This window comes from Coregonus lavaretus (genome assembly GCF_964263955.1).
Source record: "Coregonus lavaretus genome assembly, chromosome: 17".
Taxonomy (NCBI): domain Eukaryota; kingdom Metazoa; phylum Chordata; class Actinopteri; order Salmoniformes; family Salmonidae; genus Coregonus; species Coregonus lavaretus.
In genome coordinates, this window is record NC_140004.1 from 37,979,904 (window position 1) to 38,002,104 (window position 22,201).

The 22,201-nt window shown below is 45.4% G+C and overlaps 1 pseudogene across 1 annotated transcript in view; it reads right to left on the reverse strand.

The window, feature by feature from the left end:
• Window positions 1-22,201, reverse strand: part of LOC311144387 (F-box/LRR-repeat protein 17-like) — a 407,455-nt pseudogene that overhangs the window by 24,287 nt on the left and 360,967 nt on the right. Inside the window, exon 9 of the transcript in view lies at window positions 5,394-5,536. The product of the transcript in view is annotated as an F-box/LRR-repeat protein 17-like (transcript). The remainder of the gene's footprint in view (window positions 1-5,393; window positions 5,537-22,201) is intronic.

Sequence of the window (22,201 nt, forward strand, 5' to 3'; positions counted from 1 at the left end):
GTCACATGAGTGTGCATTTGTGTAAGAGAGGCAGAGCCTGCATTCCAAATGGCACCCTATTTCTTATATAGTGCACTACTTTTATACTAGAGCCCTACGGGCCATGGTCAAAAGTAGTGCTTTATATAGGGAATAGGCAGCCATTTGAGATGCAGCCTGACACCAGACTCTACAGCAGCCTGTGGATGGGCAAGCTGTCCAGGGAGGGAGGGAGGAAACCAGACTGCAGTTAAAATAATCACTTCCTCTCATTCAAACTGTCTTCACCCACCATGTCAGCTAGCAGCCCGTATAGCTATGGATGACAGCAGTAGCTACAACCTACTGATAGAGGATGATGGTTGTTACTGAATGGGGCAGAAGCTGTGACTTTCTCTCTCTCCTTAGAAACAAACTGGACTTCATGAGATGAGATGAAAAACATGGTGAGAGAAGCTAACAAGCAGGGATTAGATCTCTGTGCCCTGTATGTGGATCAATACAAACTATTCAAGATCTTCCTACAAACATAATTTTTAGCCTTGCCAATTAGGACTCTCAATATAAAGAGAAAGATGGGTAAAGAAAACGATTTCCTCTTTCTCTCTATCCAACCCTTCTCTCTACCTTACTCTCTCTCTCCAACACTCTCTCTACATGACTCTCTCTCTCCCCCCTCCAACCCTTCTCTCTAATTACTCTTTCTCTCACACTCCAACCCTTCCCTCTACATTACTCTCTCTCCAACCCTCCTCTCTACATTACTCTCTCTCTCCTCTCTCTCTCTCCTCTCTCTCTCTCTCTCTCTCTCTCTCTCTCTCTCTCTCTCTCTCCCTCTCTCTCTCTCTCTCTCTCTCTCTCTCTCTCTCTCTCTCTCTCTCTCTCTCTCTCTCTCTCTCTCCTCTCTCCAAACCTTCTCTATACATTACTCTTTCTCTCACTCTCAAACCCTTCTCTCTACATTACTCTCTCTCTCCAACCCTTCTCTCTAAATTACTCTCTCTCTCACTCTCCAACCCTTCTCTCTACATTACTCCCTCTCCCTCTCCAACCCTTCTCTATACATTACTCTCACTCTCCCTCTCCAACCCTTCTCTCTACATTACTCTTTCTCTCACTCTCCAACCCTTCTCTCTACATTTCTCTTTCTCCAACCCTTCTCTCTACATTACTCTCTCTCTCAACCGTTCTCTCTACATTACTCTCCCTCTCACGCCCCCACCCTTCTCTCTACATTACTCTCTCTCCAACCCGTCTCTCTACATTACTCTCTCTCTCTCTCTCTCTCTCTCTCTCTCTCTCTCTCTCTCTCTCTCTCTCTCTCTCTCTCTCTCTCTCTCTCTCTCTCTCTCTATCCAACCCTTCTCTCTACCTTACTCCCTCTCTCCAACCCTTCTCTCTACATTACTCTCTCTCTTCATCTCCAACCCTTCTCTCTACATTACTCTCTCTCTCTCTCTCTCACTCTCCATCCCTTCTCTCTACATTACTCACTCTCTCACTCTCCAACCCTTCTCTCTACATTACTCTCCCTCTCACTCTCCAACCCTTCTCTCTACATTACTCTCGCTCACTCTCCAACCCTTCTCTCCACATTATTCTCTCTCACTCTCCAAACCTTCTATCTACATTACTCTCTCTCTCTAACCCTTCTCTCTACCTTACTCTCTCTCTCTCTACATCCCTTCTCTCTCTCCATCCCCCCCCCCCTCTCTCTCTCTCTCTCTCTCTCTCAAGGGTAGAGAGCAGAAGGCCTCCAAACCACACAATGAGAGACTTTAATAAACTCCTCCAGATGAGGACATGGCTCTCAACAGACTGCTATATTTACACTTGGTCCAGAACGAATACAGTATTGTACAATGTAAGATTATCACTCTGAGTGAACAGCCCTCTGAGAGCCCTGTGCTCAGCTGATCGTGGAGGTCATGTCATAGGAAATTGAATTGAGTCGTCATGGCAGACTATATAAGAATCCCTGGCCCCAGAGCCATATATTTAGTATATACAGTATATAAAATAAAATAACTGAATATAAAAATATGGCACTGCCCGTCCCTAACTAAGCAGCCCAGAGAGCATGTTTACCATGCTGAGGTCACTACAGCTCTCACCACTGACCTTACACTGCTCTAGAGGAGCTTAGACATGGATATCTAGTCAGAGGGATAGAGGGATGGAGGGATGGAGGGATGTGATGGAGACATTTAGACAAGAGTGGGCAAGGGCTAGTCTATGGGATGAAGGGAGGGATGGTGAAATCAACCTGACGACCCCAATTGAATTCTTCTGCTGCTCTATGTTTGCCAAATACTTCAGTCTGAGACTGCCATTGTTGAAGTCGTTTGTGGCAACGTCAAAAGGAGGGGTGTTGTACAAAACAAAGTCATCAGTGATTGGATCATCTCTAACTAATCTGAGTATCAAAGCCAATGACGAATTTTCAAAACGTTGCTTTACCCACGTGTGTTCTGGCTCTGGCCCAACCAATCGGTTTCTGCGCCTGCTACATTAGGTTAGCGTTCTAGAAATCGTTGCGGAGGTACTCAGATCCAGACTCATTGCGAAGAAGAAACTAACGTCCGTGGGCGTGGCGTAGCGTTTGGCCGGAGCATGGAGTCTGGGTAGCCAGGCAAATGCTGAAAAGAATCAGAAAGGGATCAGGCCAGCCCCAAGGCGGAGATGATGGGACATGGGTAGAGGGATGAGGGAGTAGGGGCAGGGTGAATGGAGGGCATGGTCACACCTGCCCTAGGGGGCTACATGGGGAGAAGACGCACCCTCTCTCTCCCACAGTGACGTCAATATAAAACCCATCTCTATCTCCTGTTTATAATCCATAAGCTTCATATACAGTTGATTGCTCTTCCTCTATCTCTCTGTGTGTGACCTGATCATCAGTAGCTCTCCTCTCCACAGACTTGGGCTCACCAAACAAACCGACAGTAGGCACAATAACAGCCCAGGGCTTAGCAAGCCTAATCCTCACCCCTCTACAAACTGACCAATCTACTGGCTTCATTTGCAATGCTAAACATGCTTTCAGGGCACAGAGCCTAAAACAGCTCCAAAACACTCTTCCTGTATGGCCTTGCACTGTATGACCTTGGAGACCAAACACGTTTCTACCTCTCCAGGAAAGCATCTTCTTCTGGGCTTCCACTGTTCACGGCCCATTGAATAACTAATATATTTCTAATACCGCAAATTACTGCTCCACTTAGTGGAATTAACTCCAGAGTCCTCAATCCTAGCGTACGCACTCCAAACAAATAAAGATATTTATTATATTTCCTACAGACCAGAAATATGAGTATCAATTACATTTCCCTCTGCAGTATGATCATTGCAATAAAGATACAGCTACCTTATTGTTTAATGTAGTTATTTGCAGCAAAAGTTGCAATCCTTTGTGTGTGTGTGTCTGTGTGTGCATATGTGTGTGGCTATAGATATTGATTGTAAGGTCACAGGAGGAGAGGGTCCAGCTAAATGAACATAGAGGCTAATTGATCACCTGTGCTGTAATGTACTTACCCTTTATTACACAGAGATAAATATGATCCATGTAGACCCTGTCCTATATAATTAAGTTAACATTGACCACTTCATCAGTGAGAACTCCCTAAGGTCCCTCCATAGTCCTCTATACATTTATTACATACATATTCATCTTTATTACACATAGATACATTTCTGTCCTTACAGCATAGGGTCAATCCCTAGTTCTATATTATACATATTTTTAAGATAGATATTATGATACGTATCCCACCCGCCCATGTCTATAAGGATGTCAATGTAGGGATCTACACTGAGAGCACAAAACATTAAGAACACCTTCATAATATTGAGATGCCCCCCACTTTTGCCCTCAGAACAGCCTCAATTTGTTGGGGCATGGACTAAACAAGGTGTCAAAAGCGTTCCACAGGGACTTTGGCCCATGTTGACTCCAATGCTTTCCACAGTTGTGTTAAGTTGGCTGGATGTCCTTCGGGTGGTGGACCATTCTTGATACACATGGGAAACTGTTGAGCGTGAAAAACCCAGCAGCGTTGCAGTTCTTGACACACTCAAACCAGTGTGCCTGGCAACTCCTACCACACCCCATTTAAAGGCACTTAAATATTGTGTCTTGACAATTCACCCTCTGGTTGGCACACATACTGTACACAATCCATGTCTCAATTGTCTCAAGGCTTAAAAATCCTTCTTTAACCTGTTTCCTCCCCTTCATCTATACTGATTGAAGGGGATTTAACAAGTGACATCAATAAGGGATCATAGAGCAGGTGTTCTTAATGTTTTGTACACTCAGTGTAAATCTCTTAGCGCTGATATAGGATTTATGCTTTATTATTAGATCAAAAGGACATTACATTGATGTCCTCTTCCCCCCTCATACACCAGCACACACTGGGCACAGGGGGCAGTGGCTTATGGACATCACACGCTCTCCCCTGGACACTTTTTAATTGGTCATCCTCTGACCTGGACACTGATGTCCTTACATCACGTGTGTGTGTGTGTGTGTGTGTGTGAGTGTGTGTTTGACAGTATTTTGGGTAGAGCTGGAACACTACTCTGTCCTTCCTTTACACACGCACACACACACATACACACACACACACACACACACACACAGGTAACTGCCAAAATAACGGATACCCCAACATAAAGTGTGACTGAGACAGCCATGGCATAAGGTTTACATCGCTTTCATGCTCATCAAACCATTCAGTGATGACCCATGCCCCGTGGATGGGGGCATTGTCATTCTATGGGGGCATAGCCATGGTAGCCAAAATAATGGCCTGACTAGCATTTTTAAACATGACCCTAAGCATGATGGGATGTTCATTGCTTAATTAACTAAGGAACCACACCTGTGTGTAAGCACCTTGTCACTGTTGGTGTGGGTGCGTGGAGAGGAGTCAGACGCAGGACGCATAAGCTTAGTCGAACAAGACTTTACTAGATGCACAACCAGTACAAAATAAAGTACCTCTAACGAGGAGGCAAAACGACAACGCAACACAGTGCGTTATAATAACGATGCCAGCGTACTGCACAGGATACCACCAACAGACAGGAAATAAAATAACACACAACTAACGAACACAACCACAGGAAACTTATAAGGCACATAATCAAGACCAAACGGACACAGGTGTAACAGACAGACCAAACCAAACGAACATCGAAACATTCAACGGTGGCAGCTAGTACTCCGGGGACGACGAACGCCGAAGCCTGCCCGAACAAGGAGGAGGAGCAGCCTCGGCAGATTCCGTGACATACCTGCTTTCAATACACTGCGTATCACTCATTTACTCATGTGTTTCCATTATTTTGGCAGTTACCTGTAGGTGTCATATGAATATGGCAGATGTGTCCATGTATCGTCTTACCTTGTCACCTCTCATGAGGCCCAGGTAGCGTAGTGACTTGCTGCTCTTAGCGATCTGTGTAGCTCCCTGGTCAGTGGTCTCTTTACACCAGCCTGCATCCACTGTCTCTATGGTACTGCTGTACTGACCAATCGCTATCAGAGCTGCAATGTTTACTGTTCATTTTTTATTGTTTACATCACTTTTGTTTATTATCTATTTCACTTGCTTTGGCAACATAAACATGTTTCCCATGCCAATAAAGCCCCATATATTGAATTGAAATTGAATTTAAAGAGAAGGAGTGAGAATGTATAATCAGTCCTCCTGGTTTCTTCTGGGTGACGGTTAATAGAAAGCTGTCTACTGTGCCACAGCTGAATCCACAGATGACATGATGACGATTATGAACAGACTGCAAGTAACGCAAACAAGCCCACGCACACAGATTCCTCGAAAATAAAACTAGGACAATTCATAATGAATGAAGCAGGGTTCGGGTCAATTCTGAATTGAGTTACAAATTGGTCTTTAAGAGAGAGAGAGAGAGGGAGAGATAGAGAGAGAGAGGGAGAGATAGAGAGAGAGAGAGAGAGAGAGAGAGAGAGAGAGAGAGAGAGAGAGAGAGAGAGAGAGAGAGAGAGAGAGAGAGAGAGAGAGAGAGAGAGAGAGAGAGAGGCCTAACAAGCTAAGGACAGGGTGCCAAGGTAAAGAGGGACATCATGCCAGAGGATACAACCACTGTCTGTCGCTGCGTGATCCCATGTGTCCCTACGTGTGTGTGTATGTGTGTATTACTGTGTTCTTAGTGAAACACAGACCTTTCATTTTGGATCATGGCCATTTTTGTTTCTTAGTAGCACAGTTTGAATAGTTTCAGTGTGTTTGGAAACAAACAAGTATGCGCGCACACACACACGCACGCAAGGCCTGTCCTTTCCAATCAATCCCCAACCTGTCCATTTCTGGGCAGATGGAGAAGTGGAGTGCTGCTCTGTGATCGATTAGGAGGGTCTTGGCTTTGTTCTCTACACACTCACGCCATCACTAATGAGTGGGGGATGAAAGAGGGATGAAAGACAAAGTCAGCCTTTGACTGCACGCTCTCTTATGTACTTAGCCTTAATGTTGTTTTCCCTGAAAAACATTGATTTAAATTGCCTTCCTCAGCGCTCACCCCCCCAAAATGTAAACGATTGCCCAGCACTGGGTGTGAAATCGTGATGCTCGGAGCCGGAGTGCGATGCTTATAAAACTGCGCCACCACAGATCACAATGCTCTAGCAAGCCGTGAGAATACTTGATGATGGTTGATGGAAACGGCACATTGTTTTTCATTATTTTGTTTTAAGCCTTCAACCAAACCACAGCCCTAACCTTAACCACTCGGAATTCATGCCTAAACTCTTAACCTTTGAGTTGTTTCTCTTTTAACCCTGTAACCACGCGGAATTAATGCGACAAAAATAGTTTCAAAGAGAAACTATGAGATATTTTTGCAAAGATCACCCCAGGATATACAAATATACAGCCAGGCGATATTCGACGTTCATCCAGGTCCCCAGGACGTTGGGTGATGCCTTCAGAACTGGCCACTAGGGGGCAACAGTGAGCGCTATTACCATCAAGTAGGCTTGCTAGGGTGTTGCGGATGGCGGATGGGCGTAAGCCGCAAGCTCTGGCTCCGATGGTTGCGTGTTCAAACCCAGTGCTAGGCATTTGTTTTTTGTTTTTTGCCTATCCCAAACCTTAACACTTACCTTAACCATTCTGAATTCATGCCTAAACTTGAATGGCGAAATTTGGGGTTTATCCCCCGCCCCTGAACAAAGGTTGAATACTGAAGTCAAAACGAGTCAAACTATGAGATCTTGTTGAAATATACGTATATATTATTATTATTATTATTATTATTATTATTATTATTATTATTATTATTATTATTACGTATGTGAGGCTAAATAGAGTGTAGAGTCGTAAATCCATAATTGTCTCTAGAAGTGGAGCATGAGGTCAGGTGCTGGTAAGGGTAGGTAACAACACATCTGCCACACTGATCCTCAACACGGGGGCCCCTCAGGGGTGCGTGCTCAGTCCCCTCCTGTACTCCCTGTTCACCCATGACTGCATGGCCAGGCACGACTCCAACACCATCATTAAGTTTGCCGACGACACAACAGTGGTAGGCCTGATCACCGACAATGATGAGACAACCTATAGGGAGGAGGTCAGAGACCTGCCCGTGTGGTGCCAGGATAACAACCTCTCCCTCAACGTGACCAAGACAAAGGAGATGATTGTGGACTACAGGAAAAAAAAGAGGACTGAGCACGCCCCCATTCTCATCGACGGGGCTGTAGTGGAACAGGTTGAGAGCGTCAAGTTCCTTGGTGTCCACATCACCAACGAACTATCATGGTCCAAACACACCAAGACAGTTGTGAAGAGGGCACGACAAAGCCTATTCCTCCTCAGGAGACTGAAAAGATTTGGCATGGGTCCTCAGATCCTCAAAAAATTATACAGCTGCACCATCGAGAGCATCCTGACTCGTTGCATCACCGCCTGGTATGGCAACTGCTTGGCCTCCGACCGCAAGGCACTACAGAGAGTAGTGCGTACAGCATCGACACCAGGGCTCTCCAGCCCTGTTCCTGGAGAGATCCGTCCTGTAGGTTTTAACTCCAACCCTGTTCCTGGAGAGATCCGTCCTGTAGGTTTTAACTTCAACCCTGTTCCTGGAGAGATCCGTCCTGTAGGTTTTAACTTCAATCCTGTTCCTGGAGAGATCCGTCCGGTAGGTTTTAACTCCAACCCTGTTGCTGGAGAGATCCTTCCTGTAGGTTTGAACTCCTACCCTGTTCCTGGAGATCTACCATCCTGTAGGTTTTAACTCCAACCCTGTTCCTGGAGATCTACCGTCCTGTAGGTTTTAACTCCAACCCTGTTCCTGGAGAGCTACCGTCCTGTAGGTTTTCGCCCTAATCTAGCGCACCTGAATCTAATAATTAGCTGATTGATAAGATGAATCAGGTTAGTTACAACTGGGGTTGGAGTGAAAATCTACAGCTCTCCAAGAACAGGGTTGAAGAGCCCTGATCTACACTGAAGTCCCGTTGGAAACCATAAGCCATGGGAACTTACACAATAAAGGAACACTGCTTCCTCCAGAATGCATTGTATGTAGACGACCATATTATAACACTATCCCCTTCATTGGCCCTAGGTTACACTGTGAATCCATGAGAGTATATCTGTGTGTATCTCTGTGTGTTTCTCTCTGTTTGTATCTATCTGTGCATCTCTGTGTCCATCTCTCTGTGTGCATCTATGTGTGCATCTCTCTGTTTGCATCTCTCTGTGTATCCCTCTGTGTATCTCTGTGTGTATCGCTGTGTGTATCTGAGTATACAAAACATTAAGAACACCTGCTGTTTCCATGACCGAATGACCAGGTGAATCCAGGTCACTTGTTATATCCACTTCAATCATTGTAGATGAAGGGGAGGGGACAGGTAAATGATTTTTAAGCCTTGAGACAACTGAGACATGGATTGTGTATGTGTGCCAGTCAGAGGGGGAATGGGCAAGACAAAATATTTAAGTGACTTTGAACGGGTATGGTAGTAGGTGCCAGGCACACCAGGTTGTGTAAAGAACTGCAACGCTGCTGGGTTTTTCACACTCAACAGTTTACTGTGTTTATCAAGAATGGTCCACCACCCAAAGCATATCCATTCAACTTGACACAACAGTGGGAAGCATTGGAGTCAACATGGGCCAGCATCCTTGTGGAACGCTTTCGACACCTTGTAGAGTCCATGCCTCGACGAATTGAGGCTATTCTGGGGGCAAAAGAGGGGGGGTGCAACTCAGTATTAGGAAGGTGTTCCTAATGTTTGGTATACTCAGTGTATATGTGTGTGTATCAGTCCAGAGATGACGCTAGGCTACAGATAACCAGGAGTGGGTGATGTATGGTTTTTACTATTCATGTTAACTGTAGGAGTTGATTTGGTCCGGGGTGAAAATTGCTATACTCTCTTTGTGCCCTGAGGTGAGGCTATTGTAGATTGTACTGTACACACTGACTGTATGGAGAGAGAGAGAACCACAGATCAGATCAACTGCCACACTGGATTCAGAGAAGCAAAGCAACACAAATACATGCACAGACACACGCCCGCATTCACTCTCTAACACACACACACACCTGCATTCACTCTCTAACACACACACACACACACACACACACACACACACACACACCTGCATTCACTCTCTAACACACACACACACACACACACACACACACCTGCATTCACTCTCTAACACACAAACACACACACACACACCTGCATTCACTCTCTAACACACACACACACACACACACACACCTGCATTCACTCTCTAACACACACACAAACACACACACCTGCATTCACTCTCTAACACACACACACACACACACACACACACCTGCATTCACTCTCTAACACACACACAAACACACACACCTGCATTCACTCTCTAACACACACACAAACACACACACCTGCATTCACTCTCTAACACACACACACACCTGCAATCACTCTCTAACACACACACACACACACACACCTGCATTCACTCTCTAACACACACACACACACACACACACACACACACACACACACACACACACACCTGCATTCACTCTCTAACACACACACAAACACACACACCTGCATTCACTCTCTAACACACACACACACACACACACACACCTGCATTCACTCTCTAACACACACACACACTCCTGCATTCACTCTCTAACACACACTCACACACACACACACACACACACACACACACACACGCCTGCATTCACTCTCTAACACAAACACACACGCGCATGCACAGACCCCCACCCCCACACACACACACACGGAACCAGACACACACACACACACACGGAACCACAGACACACACATACACATACACACACACACTCCTCTGTAGCTCAATTGGTAGAGCATGGCGCTTGTAACGCCATGGTAGTGGGTTCGATCCCCGGGACCACCCATACGTAAAAATGTATGCACACATGACTGTAAGTCGCTTTGGATAAAAGCGTCTGCTAAATGGAATATTATTATTATTAAATGGAACCACAGACACACACACTCACACACACACACAGAAACTAAGGCAAACACACCCACAAGCAAGCAAACCAAGACAAATTTACTCTGACCACATCTCTCTAACACAATTCCAATAAGGAATGGGAACTAAAACAAATGTGTCTGTGATAGTATTACTCACATATACATACCATACGTAACATAACACATGTACACGCACACTCAAACACACAGACAAGTGAACAGACATACACCCGGGCAAACACAATTACATTTTCGGTCAATATTAAACTAGTAGAAATCCATGAGGTCATTCTTCTCAGGCATCGTGAGATAGAGGATTCTGCCAAAAGACAAACCTGGACATTCTTTCATTTTCTCTCAACTCATTATAAAGATATACGACCTGTCTTAGCGAAATATATGACCCAGAAATATCATTAATGTAAGGGGAGAGTAGGGAAACGTAGGCTTATACAAATAAATATACACACGGAAGCAACACACACACAGTAACACATACTCAAAACACACAACACAAACGCAAATAGACAGTATAAATAAATGGACTGAGAATTGGTCTGAGATTTCTGTGGATTCCAATTAAATCTCTATGAAAAATTATGAATGACACATGAATACCAGATATTTTTAGATAAAGATCACGTGTGGCTCAGTAGACTAGGAGGGTAAGTGACACACCAAGGCCTGTTTTAATCCTTGCTATTCCAAAAAGAAGAATACCAAGGATAATGACCAGATAAGCACCTCATTCCAGAGAAGCCTTTTACTAGCTCAGACACATTAATTAATTCATTTTTTATTTTTTAAATAGCCCTTTTTCTCCCCAATTTCGTGATATCCAATTGGTAGTTACAGTGTTGTCCCATCGCTGCAATTCCCGTACGGGAGAGGCGAAGGTCGAGAGCCATGCGTCCTCCGAAACACGACCCTGCCAAGCCGCACTGCTTCTTGACACACTGCTCGCTTAACCCGGGGTACAGGTTAGTCGAGGTAATTTGTACATGTAGGTAGGGGTAAAGTGACTATGCATAGATAATAAACAGCGAGTAGCAGCAGTGTAAAAACAAAGGGAGGAGGGAGGTGTCAATAGTCCAGGTGGCCATTTGATTAATTGTTCAGCAGTCTTATGGCTTGGGGTAGAAGCTGTTAAGGAGCCTTTTGGTTCTAGACTTGGCGCTCCGGTACTGCTTGCCGTGCTGTAGCAGAGAGAACAGTATATGACTTGGGTGACTGGAGTCTTTGACAATTTATTGGGCCTTCCTCTGACACCGCCTGGTATATAGGTCCTGGATGTCAGGAAGCTTGGCCCCAGTGATGTACTGGGCCATACGCACTAGCCTCTGTAGTGCCTTATGGTCAGATGCCGAGCCGTTGCCATACCAGGCGGTGACGCAACCGGTCAGGATTCTCTCGATGGTGCAGTTGTAGACCTTTTTGAGGATCTGGGGACCTATGCCAAATCTTTTCAGTCTCCTGAAGGGGAAAAGGTGTTGTCGTGCCCTCTTCACAACTGTCTTGGTGTGTTTGGACCATAGTTAATTGGTGATGTGGACACCAAGGAACTTGAAACTCTCGACCCGCTCCACTACAGCTCCGTTGATGTTAATGGGGGCCTGTTCGGCCCGCCTTTCCTGTAGTCCACGATCAGCTCCTTTGTCTTGCTCACATTGAGGGAGAGGTTGTTGTCCTGGCACCACACTGCCAGGTCTCTGTAGGCTGCCTCATCATTGTCGGTGATCAAGGCCTACCACCATTGTGTCGTCAGCAACCTTAATGATGGTGTTGGAGTCGTGTTTGGCCATGCAGTCATGGGTGAACAGGGAGTACAGGAGGGGACTAAGCATGCACACCTGAGGGGCCCCCGTGTTGAGGATCAGCGTGGCTGATGTGTTGTTACTTACCCTTACCACCTGGGGGCGGCCCGTCAGGAAGTCCAGGATCCAGTTCCAGAGGGAGGTGTTTAGTCCCAGGGTCCTTAGCTTAGTGATGAGCTTTGTGGGCACTATGGTGTTGAACGCTGAGCTGTTGTCAATGAACAGCATTCTCACATAGGTGTTCCTTTTGTCCAGGTGGGAGAGGGCAGTGTGGATTGCGATTGAAATTGCGTCATCTGTGGATCTGTTGGGGCGGTATGCGAATTGGAGTGGGTCTAGGGTTTCCGGGATGATGGTGTAGATGTGAGCCATGACCAGCCTTTCAAAGCACTTTCATGGCTACCGATGTGAGTGCAACGGGACGGTAATCATTTAGGCAGGTTACCTTCGCTTCCTATTGTGGTCTGCTTGAAACATGTAGGTATTACAGACTCGGTCAGGGAGAGGTTGTAAATGTCAGTGAAGTGGCCGTGCATGCTTTGAGTACACGTCCTGGTAATCCGTCTGGCCCTGCGGCTTTGTGATTGTTGATCTCTTTAAAGGTCTTGCTCACATCGGCTACCGAGAGCGTGATCACAGTCGTCCGGAACAGCTGGTGCTCTCATGCATACTTCAGTGTTGCTTGCCTCGAAGCAAGCATAAAAGGCATTTAGCTTGTATCGTAGGCTCGCGTCACTGGGCAGCTCACGGCTGGGTTTCCCTTTGTAGTCACACCATCTCTCTCTTCACACCCTCTCTCTCCTCACACTCTCTCTCCTCACACTCTCTCTCCACACCCGGTCTCTCCTCACACCCTCGTCATCACTCTCTATCTCCTCACCCTCTCTCTCCACAACCTCTCTCTCCTCACACCCTCTCTCCACACACCCTCTCTCTCCACACCCTCTCTCTCCTCACACCCTCTCTCTCCTCACACGCTCTCTCTTCACACCCTCTCTCTCCTCACACCCTCTCTCTCTCCTCAAACCCTGTCTCTCCTCATACCCTCTCTCTCCTCACACCATCTCTCTCTTCACCCTCTCTCTCCTCACACGCTCTCTCTCCACACATCCTCTCTCTCCTCACACCCTCTCTCTCCTCACCCTCTCTCTCCTCACACCCTCTCTCATCACACCCTCTCTCTCCTCACACCCTCTCTCTCCTCACCCTCTCTCTCCTCACACCCTCTATCTCCTCATCCTCTCTCTCCTCACCCTCTCTCTCCTCACACCCTCTCTCTCCTCACACCCTACACAGATCCTCTTCTTACACACACACACACTTCACAAAGTAGAGATCATAGGAGGAGGAAATTGTCTTTCCTGACTGATAATGATTTCCTGTCTGAAAAATAGATGAAGCGATATGCAAGAAAAGGTAAGGTGAAAAAGTGAGGGATAAGGGAGGAGAGGAAAGAATCCCATCATTTTTCTAGCAGGCGGTGTGACTTGAGTGGTGACTACAGAGGGAAGGTAATGAGGACACACTCCACCTCTCTCTCGCTCTCTCTCCCCCTCTCTCACTCTCTCGCTCAGGAAGCCATGGCGTCAGCTAATAGGGGTCCTAATAAAATTTGCTGGGAGTGAGTGTGTGTGTGCATGCATGCATGAGTGTATGTGCATGCATTCATGCATCCTCTCTCGCCCTCTCTCTCTCTCTTTCTCTCTCTCTCTCTCAGGAAGCTGTGGTGTCAGCTAATGGGGATCCTAACAAAATTCTAAATTCAAATGTTCTCGTTCTCTCCCTCTTTCTCCTTCTCTCTCTGTTGCCATGGCATCAGCTAATGGGTATCCTAATAAAATTCTAAATTCAAATTCTAAATTCAAATTCTAAATTCAAATTCTAAATTCAAATTCAGCTAATGGGGATTCTAATCAAATTCAAACTCTCTACCTCCTACTCTGTCTCTATCCCACTCTCTGTCTTGCTCTCTTTCTCTCTCCCACCCTCTAACTCTTATCTAAACAACTTATTCCATCTGATAGCCAGCTACCCTTCTTATGAGAAGGAGGTCAAGTAGTGGTCAACCTTGTAACCACTCTGTGAGACTAGGGAGTGCACTTAAAAATAAACACTTAATTAGTTTAGTTCTATCTGCCCTAGCAGTCAGGGTTTAACCATTATTTACTGACATATTAAATGGAATATTCAAACACACACATGCACACACACACAGTAACACACACACATGCACACACACACACACAATAACACACACACACGACAGTCCGTTATCTCATTATTTACAGGCATATTAGATATGGAATCAACTTATTAAATTATCCTAAATAATGTTAGGTCATTACACGAGAGCTCTGAACCCATTCCCCTTCTTGCCGTAACCCTATACACCATCCTAACCACTGACTCTGATGAAAATAGACTGCCTACGGATTTTACGTTATAACTTGAAGATTTACTGGAATGTTGTGTGTGTGTGTACAGTTGAAGTTGGAAGTTTACATACACTTAGGTTGGAGTCATTAAAAATCGTTTTTCAACCACTCCACAACTTTCTTGTTAACAAACTATAGTTTTGGCAAGTCGGTTAGGACATCTACTTTGTGCATGACACAAGTAATTTTTCCAACAATTGTTTACAGACAGATTATTTCACTTATAATTCACTGTATCACAATTCCAGTGGGTCAGAAGTTTACATACACTAAGTTGACTGTGCCTTTAAACAGCTTGGAAAATTCCAGAAAATGATGTCATGGCTTTAGAAGCTTCTGATAGGCTAATTGACATAATTTGAGTCAATTGGAGGTGTACCTGTGGATGTATTTCAAGGCCTACCTTCAAACTTGTAGACCTCTGGTTGATCCTTGGGAGCAATTTCCAAACACCTGAAGGTACCACGTTCATCTGTACAAACAATAGTACGCAAGTATAAACACCATGGGACCACGCAGCCGTCATACCGCTCAGGAAGGAGACGCGTTCTGTCTCCTAGAGATGAACGTACTTTGGTGCGAAAAGTGCAAATAAATCCCAGAACAACAGCGAAGGACCTTGTGAAGATGGTGGAGGAAACAGGTACAAAAGTATCTATATCCACAGTAAAACAAGTCCTATATCGACATAACCTGAAAGGCCGCTCAGCAAGGAAGAAGCCACTGCTCCAAAAGCGCCATAAAAAGCCAGACTACGGTTTGCAACTGCACCTGTTGACAAAGATCTTACTTTTTGGAGAAATGTCCTCTGGTCTGATTAAACAAAAATAGAACTGTTTGGCCATAATGACCATCGTTATGTTTGGAGGAAAAAGGGTTTGCTTGCAAGCTGAAGAACACCATCCCAACCGTGAAGCATGGGGGTGGCAGCATCATGCTGTGGGGGTGCTTTGCTGCAGGAGGGACTGGTGCACTTCACAAAATAGATGGCATCATGAGGAAGGAAAATGATGTGGATATATTGAAGCAACATCTCAAGACATCAGTCAGGAAGTTAAAGCTTGGTCGCAAATGGGTCTTCCAAATGGACAATGACCCCAAGCATACTTCCAAAGTTGTGGCAAAATGGCTTAAGGACAACAAAGTCAAGGTATTGGAGTGGCCATCACAAAGCCCTGACCTCAATCCTATTGAAAATGTGTGGGCAGAACTGAAAATGCGTGTGCGAGCAAGGAGGCCTACAAACCTGACTCAGTTACACCAGCTCTGTCAGGAGGAATGGGCCAAAATTCACCCAACTTATTGTGGGAAGTTTGTGGAAGGCTACCCAAAATATTTGACCCAAGTTAAACTATTTAAAGGCAATGCTACCAAATACTAATTGAGTGTATGTAAACTTCTGACCCACTGGGAATGTGATGAAAGAAATAAAAGCTACTATTATTCTGACATTGAACATTCTTAAAATAAAGTGGTGATCCTAACTGACCTAAGACAGGGAATTTTTACTAGGATTAAATGTCAGGAATTGTGAAAAACTGAGTTTAAATGTATTTGGCTAAGGTGTATGTAAACTTCAGACTTCAACTGTATATATATATAGCCCCAGTAACAACAGGAAGGCCCTACTATAGCTGATGTATTCCAGAGTCTAACTGTCATGTTTCTAATCTAAAGCAGGTCCATTATGCTCTTTGTGTCGCGTCTAGTCTCTCTCCCCCAGGCCGCAGTATGATCAAACCCCAGTGTAAGCCGCTTCTGGTTCCCATCTGTAAAGCCATCACAGATACACCTATCATTACTGCGTCAGAAAATATGTCTGGTCAAAACCCATTAGAATGGGACTGGGTATGTTCTGGTCAAAACTTTTTAGAATGGGACTGGGTATGTTCTGGTCAAAACCCTTTAGAATGGGATTGGGTATGTTCAGGTCAAAACCATTTAAAATGGAACTGGGTATGTTCTGGTCAAAACCCTTTAGAATGGAACTGGGTATGTTCTGGTCAAAACTATTTAGAATGGAACTGGGTATGTTCTCAGGATTCTGGCAGAGTGAATGACTGAGTTAGATGATGCTGTGGGTTCAACCCTGCACCATCAGCAGACACACGTGTACACACTACAGCTTAACAGTATGAAGCAGACTTCAGATTGTGGACTGTAGCGTTACCCTAGTAACAGACACAGTATGACTGCCCCCTGATGTAGTTATCTAGAACAACCACACAAAGAACATTTTTTTTTATTTTTTTTTTATTTCACCTTTATTTAACCAGGTAAACCAGTTGAGAACAAGTTCTCATTTACAACTGCGACCTGGCCAAGATAAAGCAAAGCAGTGCGATAAAAACAACAACACAGAGTTACATATGGGGTAAAACAAAACAAAGTCAAAAAATACAACAGAAATACATATATATACAGTGTGTGCAAATTTAGCAAGTTATGGAGGTAAGGCAATAAAATAGGCTATAGTGCAAAATAATTACAATTAGTATTAACACTGGAATGATAGATGTGCAAGAGATGATGTGCAAATAGAGATACTGGGGTACAAATGAGCAAAATAAATAACAATATAGGGATGAGGTAGTTGGGCGGGCTAATTTCAGATGGGCTGTGGACAGGTGCAGTGATCGGTAAGGTGCTCTGACAACTGATGCTTAAAGTTAGTGAGGGAGATAAGTGTCTCCAGCTTCAGAGATTTTTGCAATTTGTTCCAGTCATTGGCAGCAGAGAACTGGAAGGAATTGCGGCCAAAGGAGGTGTTGGCTTTGGGGATGACCAGTGAGATATACCCGCTGGAGCGCAGACTACGGGTGGGTGTTGCTATGGTGACCAATGAGCTAAGATAAGGCGGGGATTTGCCTAGCAGTGATTTATAGATAGCCTGGAGCCAGTGGGTTTGGCAACGAATATGTAGTGAGGACCAGCCAACAAGAGCGTACAGGTCACAGTGGTGGGTATTATATGGGGCTTTGGAGACAAAACGGATGGCACTGTGATAGACTACATCCAATTTGCTGAGTAGAGTGTTGGAGGCTATTTTGTAAATGACATCGCCGAAGTCAAGGATCGGTAGGATAGTCAGTTTTACGAGGGCATTTTTGGCAGCATGAGTGAAGGAGGCTTTGTTGCGAAATAGGAAACCGATTCTAGATTTAACTTTGGATTGGAGATTCTTAATGTGAGTCTGGAAGGAGAGTTTACAGTATAACCAGACACCTAGATATTTGTAGTTGTCCACATACTCTAGGTCAGACCCGTCGAGTGTAGTGATTCTAGTCGGGTGGGCGGGTGCAAGCAGCGTTCGGTTGAAGAGCATGCATTTAGTTTTACTAGTGTTTAAGAGCAGTTGGAGGCTACTGAAGGAGTGTTGTATGGAATTGAAGCTCGTTTGGAGGTTTGTTAACACAGTGTCCAATGAAGGGCCATATGTATACAAAATGGTGTCGTCTGCGTAGAGGTGGATCTGAGAGTCACCAGCAGCAAGAGCGACGTCATTGATATACACAGAGAAAAGAGTCGGCCCAATAATTGAACCCTGTGGCACCCCCATAGAGACTGCCATAGGTCCAGACAACAGGCCCTCCGATTTGACACATTGAACTCTATCTGAGAAGTAGTTGGTGAACCAGGCGAGGCAGTCATTTGAGAAACCAAGGCTATTTAGTCTGCCAATAAGAATGCGGTGGTTGACAGAGTCGAAAGCCTTGGCCAGGTCAATGAAAATGGCTGCACAGTACTGTCTATTATCGATCGCGGTTATAATATCGTTTAGGACCTTGAGCGTGGCTGAAGTGCACCCATGACCAGCTCGGAAACCGGATTGCATAGCGGAGAAGGTACGGTGGGATTCGAAATGGTCGGTGATCTGTTTGTTGACTTGGCTTTCAAAAACGTTTGAAAGGCAGGGCAGAATGGATATGGGTCTGTAACAATTTGGATCTAGAGTGTCACCCCCTTTGAAGAGGGGGATGACCGCGGCAGCTTTCCAATCTCTGGGGATCTCAGACGTTACGAAAGAGAGGTTGAACAGGCTAGTAATAGGGGTTGCGACAATTTCGGCGGCTAGTTTTAGAAAGAAAGGGTCCAGATTGTCTAGCCCAGATGATTTGTAGGGGTCCAGATTTTGCAGCTCTTTTAGAACATCAGCTGTCTGGATTTGTGTGAAGGAGAAGCGGGGGGGGGGCATGGGCAAGTTGCAGCGGAGGGTGCAGAGCTGGTGGCCGGGGTAGTGGTAGCCAGGTGGAAAGCATGGCCAGCCGTAGCAAAATGCTTGTTGAAATTCTCGATTATTGTAGATTTATCGGTGGTGATAGTGTTTCCTAGCCTCAGTGCAGTGGGCAGCTGGGAGGAAGTGCTCTTATTTTCCATGGACTTTACAGTGTCCCAAAACTTTTTGGAGTTAGTGCTACAGGATGCAAATTTCTGTTTGAAAAAGTTAGCCTTTGCTTTCCTAACTGCTTGTGTATATTGGTTCCTAACTTCCCTGAAAAGTTGCATATCGCGGGGGCTATTTGATGCTAATGCAGTACGCCACAGGATGTTTTTGTGCTGGTCAAGGGCAGTCAAGTCTGAGGAGAACCAGGGGCTATATCTGTTCTTAGTTCTGTATTTTTTGAATGGGGCATGTCTATTTAAGATTGAGAGGAAATTACTTTTAAAGAACAACCAGGCATCCTCTACTGACGGAATGAGATCTATATCCATCCAGGATACCTGGGCCAGGTCAATTAGGAAGGCCTGCTCGCTGAAGTGTTTTGGGGAGCGTTTGACAGTGATGAGGAGTGGTCGTTTGACCGCGGACCCGTTACGGACACAGGCAATAAGGCAGTGATCGCTGAGATCCTGGTTGAAGACAGCGGAGGTGTATTTAGAGGGTAAGTTAGTCAGGATGATATCTATGAGGGTACCCATGTTTACGGATTTAGGGTTGTACCTGGTAGGTTCGTTGATAATTTGTGTGAGATTGAGGGCATCTAGTTTAGATTGTAGGATGGCCAGGGTGTTAAGCATATCCCAATTTAGGTCACCAAGCAGTACGAACTCTGAGGATAGATGGGGGGCAATCAATTCACATATGGTGTCCAGGGCACAGCTGGGGGCTGAGGGGGGTCTGTAGCAAGCGGCAACAGTGAGAGATTTATTTCTGAAAAGGTGGATTTTTAGAAGTAGAAGCTCAAACTGTTTGGGCACAGACCTGGATAGTATGATAGAGCTCTGCAGGCTATCTCTACAGTAGATTGCAACTCCACCCCCTTTGGCAGTTCTATCTAGACGGAAAATGTTATAGTTGGGGATGGAAATTTCAGAATTTTTGGTGGCCTTCCTAAGCCAGGATTCAGACACTGCTAGAACATCAGGGTTGGCGGAGTGTGCTAACGCAGTGAATAACTCAAACTTAGGAAGGAGGCTTCTGATATTTATGTGCAGAAAACCAAGACTTTTACGGTTACAGAAGTCAACAAATGATAGCTCCTGGGGAGTAGGAGTGATACTGGGGGCTGCAGGGCCTGGGTTAGCCACCAGAGGAACAGAGGAGGACTAGAATAAGGAAACGACTAAAGGCTTTAAGAACTGGTCTTCTAGTGCGTTGGGTACATAGAATAAAGGGTGCAGTTCTCCGGGCGTTGTAGAAAAGATTCAGGGCATTATGTACAGAAAAGGATATGGAAGGATATGAGTACAGTTCAGGTAACCCTAAGCGTTGGGTAACAATGAAAGAGATAGCGTCATTGGAGGCACCGATTGAGCCGGTCTCGGCGTGTATGGGGGGTGGAACAAAGGAACTATATGAGGCAGTTTGAGAGGGACTAGGGGTTCTACAGTGAAATTGTATAATAAGAACTAACCCAAACAGCAATAGGCAAGGCATAATTGACATGGGAGAGAGGCATAAAGCAGTCACAGGAGTTATTAGAGAGAGCTAAGACAACAACTGGAAATAGCGATAACGTTTGGGCTAAGACTAAACAGAATAAACAGGACAGGGTACCGTGTAAAGGAACAGTCCAGCAGGCATCAGCTGTGCAGCTGAGTGATCATAAGGTCCAGTGAACAGCAATATGTGAGTCCGAGAGCAGTTCAAATTGGTGCTTCAGCACAGCTAGCAGGGAGCACAGTTGTAGTTTGCGTGTGCTAGCGGGCCGGGGCTGGCAGATGGATCTTCGTGGTCGTCGCAACTGGAAGCCTGATGAAACCACATCAGACTATTTCGTCGGCAAACCAGTCGTGTTGGATCGGCCTGGTTAATAGGCCTAGAGATGACATAGAAACCATGGGACCCCCATATCAACAGCCACAATACATCTGAGGCCTCAGCCGGTGCCAACAACACGGTTACTCTAGTAACAGTTACAACGGGACCACTGACTGACGCGGGAGGGAGGGACAGTAATGATCAAAGGGTGCAGGTCACCTGACTGGGGTCATGTACATTGTACGGTAGCAACCAAGTTACTAGGGACAATATCCTGTTAAATAAATACCACACTGGACTAATTGACCAGGTCTGTAGAGAACACCTTGCACTGTGTGAGAATCATAGGGGTAAAGAAGACCTTGTTATGCCGTGACACAAGGTTATACAATGTACCTTCTTCTAATTGTGTTTTGTAGCTAAACAGTGGACATAACATTTGAAGTCTGTGTAGAGAAAATCAAAAAGATATTCCATCTACCACAAGACTGGATTTGTTTTAACTATTAGACTTCCTATTTGGAGGGAGGGGTGAGGGAGGGAGGGAGGGGGAGCGAAGAGAGAGTGTAATGTTTACTGTTAATATTTATTGTTGAATTGAATTTAATTCAATGAATTGATGAGAGAGAGAGAGAGAGAGAGAGAGAGAGAGAGAGAGAGAGAGAGAGGAGAGAGAGAGAGAGAGAGAGAGAGAGAGAGAGAGAGAGAGAGAGAGAGAGAAAGGGAGAGAGAGGTTATGTGAGGTGAGGTTTACTGCTCGGATGTTTCAGTCAAACTCAATCAAAGGAGGGGGAACAAAAATGAGCCAGGCACTAATATGTGGCTGAGCTGGAGAGGCACATGGAGAGGGGGAGCAGATTGAGTGCGACACCGAAGAGAGGGGGAGCAGTTTAGGAGGGACACAATCAAGGAAAATCATTAACTAGAGGGCAGGAAGAGGGCAGGAGCACACACACACACATACACACACACACACACACTGGGTCGGCTGCTTTAAATTAGATCAGAGGCTGACTAAGAGAAGGCCCCTGCCCTCTCTCACTCTGTGAGTGTGTGTTTGTTTGTGTGTGTGTTTGTGTTTGTGTGTGTGTATGTGTGTGTGTGTGTGTGTGTGTGTGTGTGTGTGTGTGTGTGTGTGTGTGTGTGTGTGTGTGTGTGTGTGTATGTGTGTGTGTGTGTGCCAAGATCCATGCCCTGAGAAGCCGAACTAGCGAGGCAGGGTGG